The sequence below is a fragment of the Lactuca sativa genome, chromosome 3 (assembly GCF_002870075.4).
Source record: "Lactuca sativa cultivar Salinas chromosome 3, Lsat_Salinas_v11, whole genome shotgun sequence".
Taxonomy (NCBI): Eukaryota; Viridiplantae; Streptophyta; class Magnoliopsida; order Asterales; family Asteraceae; genus Lactuca; species Lactuca sativa.
In genome coordinates, this window is record NC_056625.2 from 265,495,737 (window position 1) to 265,510,379 (window position 14,643).

Genomic DNA, 14,643 nt, shown 5'->3' on the forward strand with positions numbered 1-14,643 from the left:
ATTAGTGAACAACCCTAGATGAAATGACATTCCATCAAAAATCATTAATAAAATCATTGTTGTTCATGATGTATGTATAAATATATAATATATATATATATATATATATATATATATATATATATATATATATATATATATATATATATATATATATATATATATATAGAGAGAGAGAGAGAGAGAGAGAGAGAGAGAGAGGTACGTTCAAATGTTTTTTTACATCTATTGTGTGCTAGAATGCACCAATAGAATTTAGTATTAATTATATGTATATTAAATGCTATCCATACTTATAACTTCTTTTTATGGAAACTAATTAAATTCGTCAGTAATGTCAACAATAATATTATTTCAGAATAATTCATATCTAGAAGAATGAGAGTGTATTGCAGCAGAATGAGAGTGTATTCTATTAAAATAGACTCTCGTTCTTCATATTCCATACAACTTTATTGTATTTTAAGTGATTGAGTCTTGAAACAAAGTACGAACTCATATATAAAAACTTAGATTCAAATTCATTCTGAAAGAATGTTATTGCTGGCATTAACAATGGATTTAACTAGTTTTCCATAAAAAAAGAATTATAATTATGAATGTCATTTAATATACATATAATTATGGATAACATTTAATATTTATAATTATTTAATTTACTAAATTTCTATTGGTGCATTCTAGCACACAATAAATGTAAAAAACAAAATAACCTAGCCCTATATATATATATATATATATATATATATATATATATATATATATATATATATATATATATATATATATATATATATATATATATATATATATATATTAAAAGAATGTTCCCTTACTAAGTAAACTTGTATGTTTTTTGTCAACTTTGATCCTCATTTTTTAGCCATTTTGACACTTTTGGTTATTAGAATCAAAATTTTTACATTTTTACGATCTTTTAATATTCAATGTTTGGCCACAATAGTTTAAGGAATTGACAACTTTGGTCCATTTTCTAAAAACTTGATAGTACGAACCATATATCTGTCTTTACCCGGGTAATGCAAGTTACTTGGTAGAACACTGCATTAAGGAATATTGAAATGCCTATAAAAGCCTTCAAAGATGTACCGATAAGGTAATATAACAAAAAAAGAACCTAAACAATTTTTATCTATAGCCCTAATAAACATCTAACTTAGGCATCAGAGAGCAATATCAGGGTCCATCCCTCGATATGGATTTTTAACATAGCTCTTGTCTTCCTTTTGCGATGTGTCTTCCTAAGTGCTCATTAGAAGAGGTTGTCAAAAAGCTAACTACCAAGTATCCGGAAGACCATGTAGCAACATTGACATCATCCATATCATGAAGCTGAAAAATACATTCATAATAGCAACATGATAAGTATCAACAAAACTATCACTCGTTACCGTAAACCAAGACTACAAGTCTCGCCACGCAAGGAAGAAAAAAACACAATAGTCTTATAAAAAATGTTCACAACACAACGAAGCCAGGAAACTCAACTAAAGGGCAATGAGCCAATTCTATTACATGGGCATATTCACAACATATATGCCCATCGAATATATTTGCGACAACTGAAGTTGGACATAAATAATGTATGAATGTTTCTTTAGATTACCAGAGGTAATGAAAAAGAAACTCAAGAAACCTAATTCGCATTTAACAAGCTTTGTTGGGCATCCGGTATGTCCCTTAGGAATAATCACTACAAGGAAAAAGACCATTTTACGACGCGCAAACCACGACACTCATTGATTTATGTTACACAAAAGAGAGTGACATTAAAAAAAGTGTCATCTCTTCAAAAAATTTAAGGATTTAGGTCACACATTATTGTGTGCCCTTAATTAGTGTCTCATGTAAAAATATTAAAAACACTGAGGGCACTTGTGCGTCCTTTGTGAATGTCGTTTTATATTTTTTTTTAAAGAAACGCGCGGTCTCCGAGGGAAAATGAAATCCCTAAATTTTTTAACCCCCACCTTCTTCTCCCTCGTCTCCACCCCTCACCCACATCTACTGCCTCAATCCTAGTTGCCTTTTCTAGCTTCAAACTGCGGCGATTGCACCTTCCTTCTCGAAGAATGCTTCATTTACCACCATCGTCCGATTATGTGAGCCCAAGGAATTGATGGTGACGAAGAAGATTATGGATCAATTGCTTCACATCATGTTTAAGGTTAAGGGTTTGAGATTTCTTCCAAATCGAGTTTCACACTAAATGGTTTGATCTCCTCTCTTTTTAACTTGTTCCCTCTACTGATTCCTCCACCTTCTACCATCGATGTTGATCTTTGAATTAGCAACAAGAAGCCCTAGGTCCTCCGCCTTCACCCACCTCCAGAGACTCCCACATTTCTTCATTTAATCTCCTCTCTCTCTCTCTCTATATATATATATATATATATATATATATATATATATATATATATATATATATATATCCCTCTATCTCTTTCTAAACTAATAGTTTCAAAATGGAAAAAGCTCCTTCATCTTATCCTTAAACTCATCCCCACAGCCAACTTGTCCGTATCTTACCACACAATTGCCTCATCAATCGCATCCTCAATCTTCTTGTCAACCGGAGTCAACTTCTCACCAAGTTTCTCATCTTTTTCCCTGTACCTGGCAGTATTATCTTTCAAGAAGACCCTTCACAAACTTTCCCAAATGGAACGATACCAGATGTAAGTTTGGAGACCAAAAGCCGATGCCGTCCCCCTTCCGTCGGTACTACTTATTTTTTTCATCATTGACCATTAATCAAAATCAATCCCGGTCTTATTTTCTATATTCGCCTTTGCGATTATGTTGGACAATGCTACAAACTTTGATTGATTAGTTTTTGTTAGAAAATCTCATTTGATTTCCATTCCTGTATTTCTTTCTCAATTTTTTTAGGTTCTGTGAGAACTAAAAGTCAATGTATTCTGATCAACAGAATGTGCACATTATGTGTTTGTTAAAATGTCTAAACCAAATTTTAAGCTTCATTAGACCACTTAACCTATTGCATCAGCCATGAGACATTTCTTGTCTGCAACCAAAGATGTAATATGGATTCTTCTGATTTTACATATCAATAATATTGAACCCAAAGGGGATTTAAACACTAGTAGACCTTTTGCATAGTGCTGAAATTAGGTTTTAGAGAAACTGCTATATATAGATTTAACTTCATATTTTTGCAGATGAAAATAAGAGATGTTTGAACTCTACTCTTGATGAGGAAATGGCTGATGATTCCTGTGTCTTATCATGGGTGAAGAGGTAACTAGCTAGTATTGTGTTAATCATTATATATCCAGAGAGTCTTTTCTAATACTTTTCAACAAATCTCAACAACATGCAGGAGAAATCATACTGTGTATTGGCAACATTTTGTGAGAACATGGGTAAGAAAATCATCCCTTTTATTGATCCCCTGATGGGGAAACTACTTGTTGCAAAATTTGACTTGATATGTTGTTATGCACAACATATTATCTTCCATATGTCCTACCTTTGGCATTTTCTTCTTGCAATCTCTATGATGGATTTGCTGATAAAATTGATGATTCTGATGAGGATGAACTTCTTATTGGATTCAGTGCAGTTTCATCTGATGATGAATCCCAAGATGAACCCAATACATAAAATATCAATATAAGAACCAAGATTTTAGATGAAAAGGATGCTGCAACTCAAACCCTTGGTCTACTTGCCTTTCATACAAATAGTGTCCTTGAGCTATATCCTTTTCAATTATTTCTATCTTACTTTGTTAATCAATAACTGTAATTTCTTATTTCCCTCAAGATATTTGGAAGAGACCCTGAAGATTATGGTGAAACATTCCATCTATTTCCATGAAAATGTCAGACTTTAAGCCAATAACCAACGACTGGTTTGAAAAGTAAGTTACAAATGATTCTCTTCGAGAATGGTTGTTGCTTCCATCTCTGAAAATCAGTTGTTTTCTGATTGTAGATACTCTAACAGCTGCTCATGCATGCTTACAATTTCATGATGTAAGTGTGTACTTCATAACACTCATCATTCTTTTTAAAAATGCTTTTGGTTATTTTATTTATTTTCTTTTGCATATGAATCAGGGGCGAAGTATATAAAGGGCCAGGAGGGGTTGTGCCCCCCCCCCCCCCCCCCCCCAATGATTTTTTTTTTATTAGAAGTGTAAATTGCCCATATCTTTTTTTTTTATCCATATTAGGCCTAGACATTAAAATTTGGGCTGTTGCCCCTCCTATGCTTTTTAATAGTCCGAATCAAACAAAAAAAACCAATCGTCATTATCATTCATCCCTACCCTCGTGCCTCGTTTGAAGTCTGAAACAAAAATTCCTTAATCATTGTTGCGTGCATGTTGTCATGCTATTTGGATGTTGCTGATCAGACGATTAGTGATTAGTGAATCAATCAGCACTCCTGCCTTATTCTCCAACTCCAAGTATGAAGTCTGAACTCTAAAGTCTTGCCTGAAGCCTAGAACTAGTTAATCAATGTGAATACTGAATTGTGAAGTGAAGCCTGGAAAAAACGACAATCTTAATTCCTTAATCAGGTTTGTTGTTTTATTTTATTTATATTTTTTTTCACTATGCAGGATTTGAGCCTACAAAAATAAAAAATCAAATATTTTCTTTTTGAATGGGTATTCCTCATTTACTTCTCACGCCATTATTGAATCCTAAATAACCAACCTTAAACCTAATTATTTTAAGCCTTATATCTTCAAAAATAATTAAAATTACATTACTCTTATTATTATTATTTCATCTCCTAAAAATCCTGCAGTTTCTTTCTCTCCGAATGTGATACAGCGTAGCAGCAAGAGCAATTTTCATTATTAATTTTCTATTAGCTTTCCCCTTTAAAGAATTTGAAGCTCCCTCACTAGGTGTATTGTGCTAAAGAAGACCTTCTGCCCATTCCATTATATTTACTTGTGATTCTTCTCGGTTAATGATATCAGGACATAAGAGAATGATATATGTAAGCAATCCTTATCTTTCTCTCAACTGTTGAGTCATGTCATGATAATGATATATATTTCTTTTCAGGTTGTAGATGTTGGAAGCCATAATTTAAGTCACTAATTCATCCCATTTGTAAGGAGTCAAATTCAGAATTACCACCTGCAGTCAACTATCTTGGAGATGAGTATATATTTAATCTAGAGACACAGAGGTAATAATCAAGTACTCTAGCTAGTATATGTGTATGTATGATGTTTATAGGGCTAATTTGATGTAATTTTGTTTGTCTGTTTGAGCAGGAAATGCTAGTTCATTCCAAAAGTCACTTGTTTTCTACATTAGGTAGCATTCAAACACAAGTTGGAACCTTTCTTCAAGATAAAGGCAATCCTTTGTTTTTTTTATCATAGATCAAAAGAATAGCCTTCATCTTAAATGATCTTCTAACAGTTTATCTTCCTCAAAAGGTTTCTGATTCTCTGTTATTTTCTAGAACAACATGGGAAGGTCGTCAATACAATAGGGATGAAGAGAGTCGATTGGATGCTCTATGTTTAGCAATGGAGCTAGGAGCTGATCACATCGATGTTGAGCTTCAGGTTCCTTTTTTTCTCTCTTGGTGCAAATGGTGCAGCTGGTCATTACTTTCTTCGACTCATATATAGGTATATAAAGCATAATTTATTGTAATGCAGTTATTAACTCAGTAACATTTAATAAACTTATTTTTTCTCAAAAACAGAACAATTGAATGAGGGCAAATTTGTAAGAACTAAGAAGTTGGACTTACTAGGGAAAGCCTCTTTCTGTATTAACTTCTTTATGGATTAAGTCAAAAAATAGTTTGTCTTATACTCTTATTCTGTATTTTAACTTATGCATTTGTTTTTTCATATATTATGATATTTTAAATTCATGGGATTATAATGTCTTTCAGATACACAGATAGAATGAAAAGTGTTGATCATCAAATTACAGTGCTTTTGTATGATTTATTTATAAAAAAGTAATGCTTGTTTTCCAGGTTGAGAAGAAGAAGAAAACAAAAACTAAAAATTACTGGGATTGGGAATTGGCAAGGGAGCTTTGTATCTTTGGTTTCCGAGATAAGTTCTATGAGTTTATTCTGGTCTATATACACACATGAATATATGATTATTTCAACTCAGCAAAACATGTGTTAATTTTTTTTAAAAATTGGTTCATACAGCTTTATAAAATTCAGTAACCAGTCCTCCAAATTCCTGTTTAGTTCAAAAGAATTCTCATCTGTTTGGTTCCTGATTAATCTATTTTATGTTGCAGATAACATTATTTGCAACATCAGAATACAATTTACAGATACAAGAATAATAAACAAATAAACTAAGGAACTTTGTTATTCTGATTACATGACTTGTTTTTGCAGTCAACATCTCAAATGAAGAGCAGGCTTCTATTAGTGTAGCTGTTCCATCTGTACATGAGACTGAAGGTGGTTCTGCTTCTTTAGGTCCCACTTACAGGGATTCCTTCTTTCACTACAAGGGTACTTATGATTCTGTACATCCATGCTTTTGATTGTATGATTTGTAAAAGTAATTTCTTTTCTACTTATTGCTCTTCGGTTAATTGCAGGTGGTTGGAGACGTGCGCAATCCTTGGAAAAAATTCTTCTTCCTCTGAGTTCTTACAACTTTTTTCATAGGAAAGGTAGAATAATCACAAATTGATTTTTTGCGGAATCAATTTCCAGTTTCGGCCTTCATCAAAATGTACATATAATTTATAAGTTATAATAAGAAATTTAGATAAGTAAATACTTAATAGATTAATAATACAATTATGTTTGCTATTTTATAACTTTTATAGTTTTATAGTTTCTTGAATTTCAACGTGACAACTGTTAACTGTTCCTTATGCAAGGTTGTTAGTTGTCCCTCTTTTAAGGTGTATGTGTGATTGTGATCATTCTGTTAGAAGAAGTGTCACACACAGGTTTGCTACCCCTGTTCCTCTTTTACCCCTTGCATGTGGTTTCTCTCCTCCTCCTGGATTGAGTGAATGCCTGTTGTCTAGAAGTAGTTGAAGTCACCCTGAGAAGGTATCATCAAGAGGGTATAAACTGGTTAGCCTTTTTAAAGAGGTTTAATCTTCATGGAATTTTATGTGATAATATGGGGCTTGGTAAAACCCTACAAGCATTAGCAATTATGGCATCTGATATTGTGGAACAAAGAACTTCAAATAACAATGAGGACCCTCCATCTTTAATCATTTGACCATCTACCCTTGTTGGACACTGGGTATATGAGATTGAAAAATTCATTGATGCCTCTGTTATATCTTCATTGACACCTCTATTATATCTTCACAGTTTCAAAACTACAATTGAAAAATTCACATGTGTTGTCAAACAGCTCAAGGCACAACACAGGCTTATATTAATTGGAACGCCAATTCAGGTTTGTTTATTTGCTCATTGAATTGGAGATTTGATTAGTTTAGTTATTCTAACTATGGTTTGTTTTATGCAAAATAATGTGTTGAAGTTGTGGTCTTTTTTTGACTTTTTGATGCCCGGATTTCTTGGAACAGAGAGACAGGTATGTTATGCAATGTAACTGATTTTGGGTGTTTTTATATCTTTGAAGAGATTTAGATTTTTTATGAGCATTTCATGATTTACAGCTTTTGTATTAACTTTTACACTTAATGCTTACATTGTTACAAACGAGTGGCATGTTGTTGTTCGTATTGACTACATTCCTTCTTGTGTTGACTTACCTGCTTTAGGCCATGGGAAATATGTTGAACTTGTTAATCCATTTCAATGGAAGGTAACTTTATTCATTTATTTACTTGTTTGCTGCCAATTTGTATGCATATATAGTTATAGTTTGACTAAATTAGTTGCTTATTTTGTTTATTAGTTGCTTGTTTTCTAGCTTATTAGTTTGACTTAATTAGTTGCTTAGTTTCTTTATTAGTTGCTTGTTTTCTAGCTTATTATAGTCACCGATTGGTTTCTTGTTATGCTTAAATCTTAACAGCTATCATGGCAACCTTCAACAATAGTTTTGGACTGGCACCTTCTTGCAGAAGATATCGTGTACGTGTTCTTGTGCTGCTATTGTGGATTCAGGAAAATCCTTGCTTATTGGTCCAACTGTATGTATCTCACGTGAAGCTTCTGTTAGAACTATTAATCTTAGGGATTTCAAGTTTTTCATATTTCTTGTATGTAATTAGGTTGTAAATTTCCATTACAACTTTTATTGATTTGTTTTTTCTTTCTATGGAACGATTATTTGTATGACATTAAATTTTATGCAATGGATTGTATTTTTGTATATGATATTTTATTTATTATGAGACATTAAATGCAAATTTAATTTGAAAATTAGTAAATCTATAAATAATTTTTTTTAAACATTTACAATTACGATACGCAAAAATGTGTGTCATCTTCATTTATGACATGGCCTTTCTTGACAGGGGCTTTAATGATACGCAATGCGATTCGTAAATGTGCGTCGTAAGGTTACGACACGCAAATGCGTGTCGTCTTCCTTTATGACAGTGCCTTCCTTGATACGCATTGCATGTCGTAAATGTGCGTCGTAAATCGCGTGTCGTAATTGCGCGTCGTCTATAGACGACACGCAAAAGCGTGTCATCTCTCGGTATGACATGGCCTTTGTTGACACGCATTTGCACGTCGTCTGAGCGTTTTACGACACGCATTGCGTGTCGTAAAAGGCTGTTTTTCTAGTAGTGAATATCATTTCGATTAACATTACAAGATCAACAAACACAAGCTAGAAATACATAGGTATTAGATTTTAAAATAGTACAATCCCCGTTGCCCTGTAACATGATCTTTGGAAGAAGCGACATGAAAAAATTCGAAGCAGTAACATCAAGAATACATGGTTTTATTAGATTTTGGATCTCGGTAGGATACGAGACAGTCGATATTGAACCATTGGTTATATCGACATCAACATTTAATGTAGAAAAAATGAACTCGATAATGGAAAAGCCACAAAAGACTAGAGACGAGCACGGAAAGATTATTATAAATGATGCATACCCAGATCAAGGAATTTGCATCAGATCTACACTGCTAAAGACGCTAAGAGAAAAACTGACAAGTCTATTGAAAGAACACACCGACATATTCTCTTGGCAACCAATCAACATGGTCGAGGCACCAAAGAAAGTAATAGAACACAAGCTAAATGATAAGTCAATAATGAAACAAGTTTGACAGAAAAAGAGAGGTCGATGTATTGAACAGAATAAAGCAATAAATGATGAAGTAGATAAATTAGAAAGCACAAGGATAGTCTGAGAGTGATTGTTCCCGTCTTGGATAGTGAATCCGGTATCAGTGAAAAAAGGTACAAACAATGGAAAATGTGTCTCAACTTCACTGGTCTGAATAAGGCATGCCTAAAGGATTGCTACCCACTGCCAGCCATTGATGAAAAGATAGAATCTTGAGATGGACATAAGTGGAAAAGCTTTCTTTTTAGGTGGTGGTTGCTCTTTTTGGTAGAAGTCTCGGCCAGTCTGCCTATATTTTTCTTCCTTTTGCTTCTTATATTCATCATATGGCAACCACTCTTTCTTTGGCTTCCTCCAATCTTCATCATATTTGTATCCACTTGAGTAACAAACTTGAGCCTTTTTATTCTCGTTCTCATCCAAGTGGTAATCTTTGGTTAAATGAGGACCATTTCATCTTTCACAACTAACTCGAATAGCATGTATGGATTGGTCCATCTTCATCATCCTTCGGTTCATAGTGTTTAGCATAGCTAAAATAGCAGTCATATCTTCAGAAGTGTCACCCCCAATTCCTTTCACTCCATCATGTGTAGGGTTGTGATATTCACACGAATGCTTGGAAAACTCTTCTATTAATTCCTAGATTTCTGCTAGATTTTTCTTAGTTAGCGGTCCTTGAGAATCAAGGAGTTTCCTTGTCATGACGTTAACCCCATCATAAAATATTGATACTTCTTGTTGCTCATTCAAATCATTTTGGGGACAATTTCTAATCAATGCTTTGTAGCGTTCCCATGCTTCGTAAAGTGACTTACCCACCCAGTTGTTGCTTAAAATTTGGTATGGCTTTCTTGAGTTTAGCAACTTTTGAAGGTGGGAAAAAGTTTTTTAAAAATTTCTCATGCATTTGCACCCAAGTAGTAATTGCACTGGGTAGAAGTGCCTTCAACCAATCTTTAGCAGCCCCTTTGAAAGTGATAGATAACATTCTAAGTAAAAATGTAGCGCGTGGAACATATGGGATGTTGAAGTAATCATCTATGTCATTGAATTCATCAAGGTGTTTGTAAGCATCCTCATGATCTTTCCTGGAAAATGGAACTTCCTTAAACGCGGACAGAATGTGTCCCTTTAGCTCGAATGTTGTTGCAGCTGTAATTGCACTTTGCACTAGACCGGGATCGGTGTCCTCACAGATTCTCTTTTTATATGCCTCCATGGACATATCCACAATGTTTATCATCTCATTTTTCGGATCGTCTTCGGGTTCACTTCTTTCTAATTCGAATTCCGGTTCGGTCTCGTAATCAGAATCTTGTGGATTAAGATTTTGCTCAAAGCTTTCTAACTTGCTTTCGTTCTTTGAGGAATATCTTAATTCACCCACGTTCTTCCCTTTCTTCTTTCCGAAAACTGATTTAAGGTCTTTGAAAGGTGACTTCTTTGGTGGGTTGGTTTCTCCTACGTTTTTATCCGTCTTTTTGTGAAGGGCTTACTTTGGATCTTCAAGCAGTGGTATCAAAGGTGTGTTGGATCCACATGTCATGAACTACTGCAACAAAAACAAAAATAAAAACGTAAAAATGAACAAAAACTACTTAAAAATGCCTATTGAATGTTCACCACGACGTGGTAAAGAGCACCGCCTCGTGTTGTCGCATAAAATCTAAACAGAAACGAAAAACAAAAAAAACGTAAAACTACTGAGTTCATGTCGTGAGCTTAGGGCTCATGTAGTGAGTTCAGTTCTAAACAAAAATCTAATGCTAGAATTAGACTTTTTGCATGTTTTACCCCACAAAAGGATCTATTAATCTAGAGTAAATAAATTTTAAAGTAAATAGTCGTTCCCCGACAACGGTGCCAAAAACTTGATGTTGAAATATAACTACACCTAATTTTACCTACTATGTAACTAGCTATTCGACTAAAGGCAGTGTACATTTTCGCAAATAGTATAGCACAAACAGTCGGGTATCGATCATAGGGAACAGTTTTAGTTAACTAGTTTACCTACTAAAAATTAATTTAAGAAAAACAAAAGTTTAATTGGTTTTTTATCTGATTTTACAAGTTCAGACAAACTTAATCACCAAAATTATCAAATTTAATCAATTACTAAAACACTCCTGTTTAGTTTGAATCCACTTCCTCTCAATGGTTAGCTACTAATTCTGGATAATTCACGTTGGTTACCGATATTTATATTATTAGTAATTTAAGTCCAAATATAATGATATTTAACTAATTCATGTAGAACTATGCATGGTCATACATAATTTAACACATAATCAATTATGAATATTGAATGGAGCTATCTAAGATTGATTAAACAAAGATAATTATAGTCACAATATATGTTCTCTAGCACAACCAAATTTAATAACTTTAATTACTTATCTAAGATTGGTTCGATCCTAACTCTAGTAATCTAATGGTCACTAAATTACTAGGTGTCAAGTTCATGCAATTTAATATTCACTAAGCTACACAGAAACTTGATTTCAAGCAATTAAAGTATCAAATATTAGCATGCTAGGTATTAACAATCAAACACAAGCAATTAACCAACTAGCAAAATCCGTAACTAATAAACTAATCCATGAGTTGAAGTTTCATCTAGCTAAACAGAAGTAGCTAGATTCAGCTACTCATGGTTGAATTCAAACACACAAACTCAATAAATAAAACCATGTTTGAACGTACCAACTAAAGGTAAAAGTTTATGATCACTTCTTCTTCCTTGGATGTTAATACTCGAATTATCTGCCTTCAATTCCTCCAAAACTCGTCTTCTAAACCCTTAAATCTCCAGAAGTCCCCTTAAATTCGTAAGTACCAAGGATTGATATATATATTTTGAGAATTACCCTGCTCACGTCATGAGACAAGGCTTCTCACATCGTGAGCTCAGTCATAATCCGTATCGAACACGGATTCTGGCCTCCGTATGCTTATCTTCTAGAAAGTTATCACTCACGCCGTGAGATATGATTCCTCATGTCGTTAGGTCATCTTTTGGCTGAAAATTTCATCTTTTAAGCTCCAATCCTCCAAAATTCCGAACCTTGTCGCTTTTGGTCCTTATTCCTCAAGATTTCTCATTTTGGCTGCACATTACAATAAAATCTTATAAGTACCATATATCTATGAAAATAACCAAAATATTAATCAAAATGTATTAAAATATTGCCTAGAAATGTGTATAAATATGACAATATCACACCTTCAAGAGAACCATATCTCCCACTTGGAACTCCAAGTATAATCAACATCTGTCGACATAGCTCTTCTGCCAACTCTGAGCTGTCTGGAGCCTACTCCAAACCTGCTGCATCAGCTCAGTAGTTTTGAGTACCACCTCGGTACTCCCCATGATTCACTGACCGACTTCACCCTAAAAAATTAGGGTCCTGCACTTCCTCCCGTAGAGCATCTCAAAATGAGGTCGATCAATGCTAGCGTGATAACTGTTGTTATACGAAAATTCCACTAACAGAAGATACGTATCCCAAATCCCACCAAAATCTAACACACACACATACGCAACATATCCTCAATAGTCTAGATAGTTCGCTCACTCTGACCATCGGTCTGCGGATGAAAAGTTGTATTGAAATGGAGACAAGTGCCCATCTCGTCATGGAACCAATTCCAAAATCTGGAAGTGAAACAAACATACCTGTTTGAAACCACTGGCACTGGCACCCCATGGCCTGCCACCACCTCCCAAACATAAATCTCGGCCAATTTCTCTACAGAAATACTCTCCCGGATCGGAATGAAATGTGCACTCTTGGTCAATCGATCCAAGATGACCCGTATAGAATCCACTCCACGCGCGGTCCTTGGAAGCTTCATGTTAAAATCCATCGTGATGTCTTCCCATTTCCAAACGGGAATCTTCAACGGCTGTATCTTGCCGTGAGGTTGCTGATGTCGACCTTGACTTTCCTGCAAGTCAAGCACCACTCCACAAACAATGTCATGTCCCGCTTCATATAGGGCCACCAATAATCAGGACGAAGATCCCTATACATCTTCGTCTACCTGGGATGAATGGAGAATCTCGACTTGTAAGCGTCCTCCATCAGAACTTGGCGCGCACCGCCCCAATAAGGAACCCAAACCCTCCAATGCAGGGTCAACAATCCTCGACTATCATAATCGAAGGAAGTCACCTGACCCACAATCTGCTCGCTCTTCCGGTGCTCTTCCTTCATCACCTCAACTTGTGCCTCACGGATCCGTTCCTGCAACGGAGTAACCACTGTCATCCTCAAGCATAGATCTTTGATCGGAGTTGCGACCTCCTTGCGGCTGAGAGCATCGACCACCACATTGGCCTTCCCCTGGTGATAAAGGATCTCGCAATCATAATCCTTCACCATATCTAACCAATGACGCTGCCTCATATTCAGGTTCGGATGATCCATCAAATACCTCAGGCTATTGTGGTATGTGTAAATATTATAATGAACCCCATAGATGTAATGCCGCCAAATCTTGAGGGAAAAAACCACAGCCCTCAACTCCAAATCATGCGTCAGATAATTCGCCTCATGAGGCTTCAACTGCCTTGAAGCGTAAGCGATCACGCGACCCCGCTGCAACAATACTACACCCAAACCCGTGATTGAGGCATCACAATAAACCACAAAATCATCAACACCATCAGACATGGTTAGAATCAGTGCCCCACACAACCGCTGCCTAAGAGTCTCAAAAGCTGCCTGCTGCTCAGGCCCCCTGGGAAATGTCACCGACTTCCTGGTCAGTCGGGTCAAGGGAACAGTGATCTTGGAGAAATCCTGAATGAATCTCCGATAATACCCATCCAAACCAAGAAAGCTCTAAATCTTAGATGGAGACCTAGTAACCTCCCACTGCATCATGGTCTCGACATTGGCCAGATCGACCAAAATACCCTTCTGGTTGACAAGGTGCCCCAGAAACTGCACCTTGCGCAACCAAAACTCACAGTTGGAGAACTTTGCGAAGAGTCTCTCTCTACTCAACATCTGCCTCACGAATCCGTTCCAACAACAGAGTAACCACTGTCATCCTCAAGCATAGATCTCTGATTGGAGTCGCGACCGCCTTGCAACTGAGAGCATCGACCACCACATTGGTCTTCCCCGGGTGATAAAGGATCTCGTAATCATTATCCTTCACCACATCCAACCAACGACGCTACCTCATATTCAGGTTTGATTGCTCCATCAAATACCTCAAGTTGTTGTGGTCTGTGTAAATAGTACAATGAACCCTATAGCGGTAATGCCGCCAAATCTTGAGGCCATAAACCACAGCCCCCAACTCCAAATCATGCGTCAGATAATTCGCCTCATGAGGCTTCAGCTGTCTTGAAGCGTAAGCG

At 35.5% G+C, this 14,643-nt stretch overlaps 1 long non-coding RNA gene and 1 other non-coding gene across 2 annotated transcripts; both read left to right on the forward strand.

Annotated features, from left to right (window-relative positions):
* Nucleotides 1–5,080: 5,080 nt before the first annotated feature.
* Nucleotides 5,081–6,505, forward strand: LOC122197228 (uncharacterized). Its single transcript, XR_006189938.2, has 3 exons — nt 5,081–5,199; nt 5,288–5,330; nt 5,482–6,505. It is a non-coding gene; the product is annotated as an uncharacterized LOC122197228 (long non-coding RNA).
* A 3,506-nt stretch (nt 6,506–10,011) lies between these two features.
* LOC111919155 (small nucleolar RNA R71) lies at nt 10,012–10,122 on the forward strand. The gene has a single exon (XR_002859412.1). It is a non-coding gene; the product is annotated as a small nucleolar RNA R71 (small nucleolar RNA).
* The last annotated feature ends 4,521 nt before the right edge of the window (nt 10,123–14,643 follow it).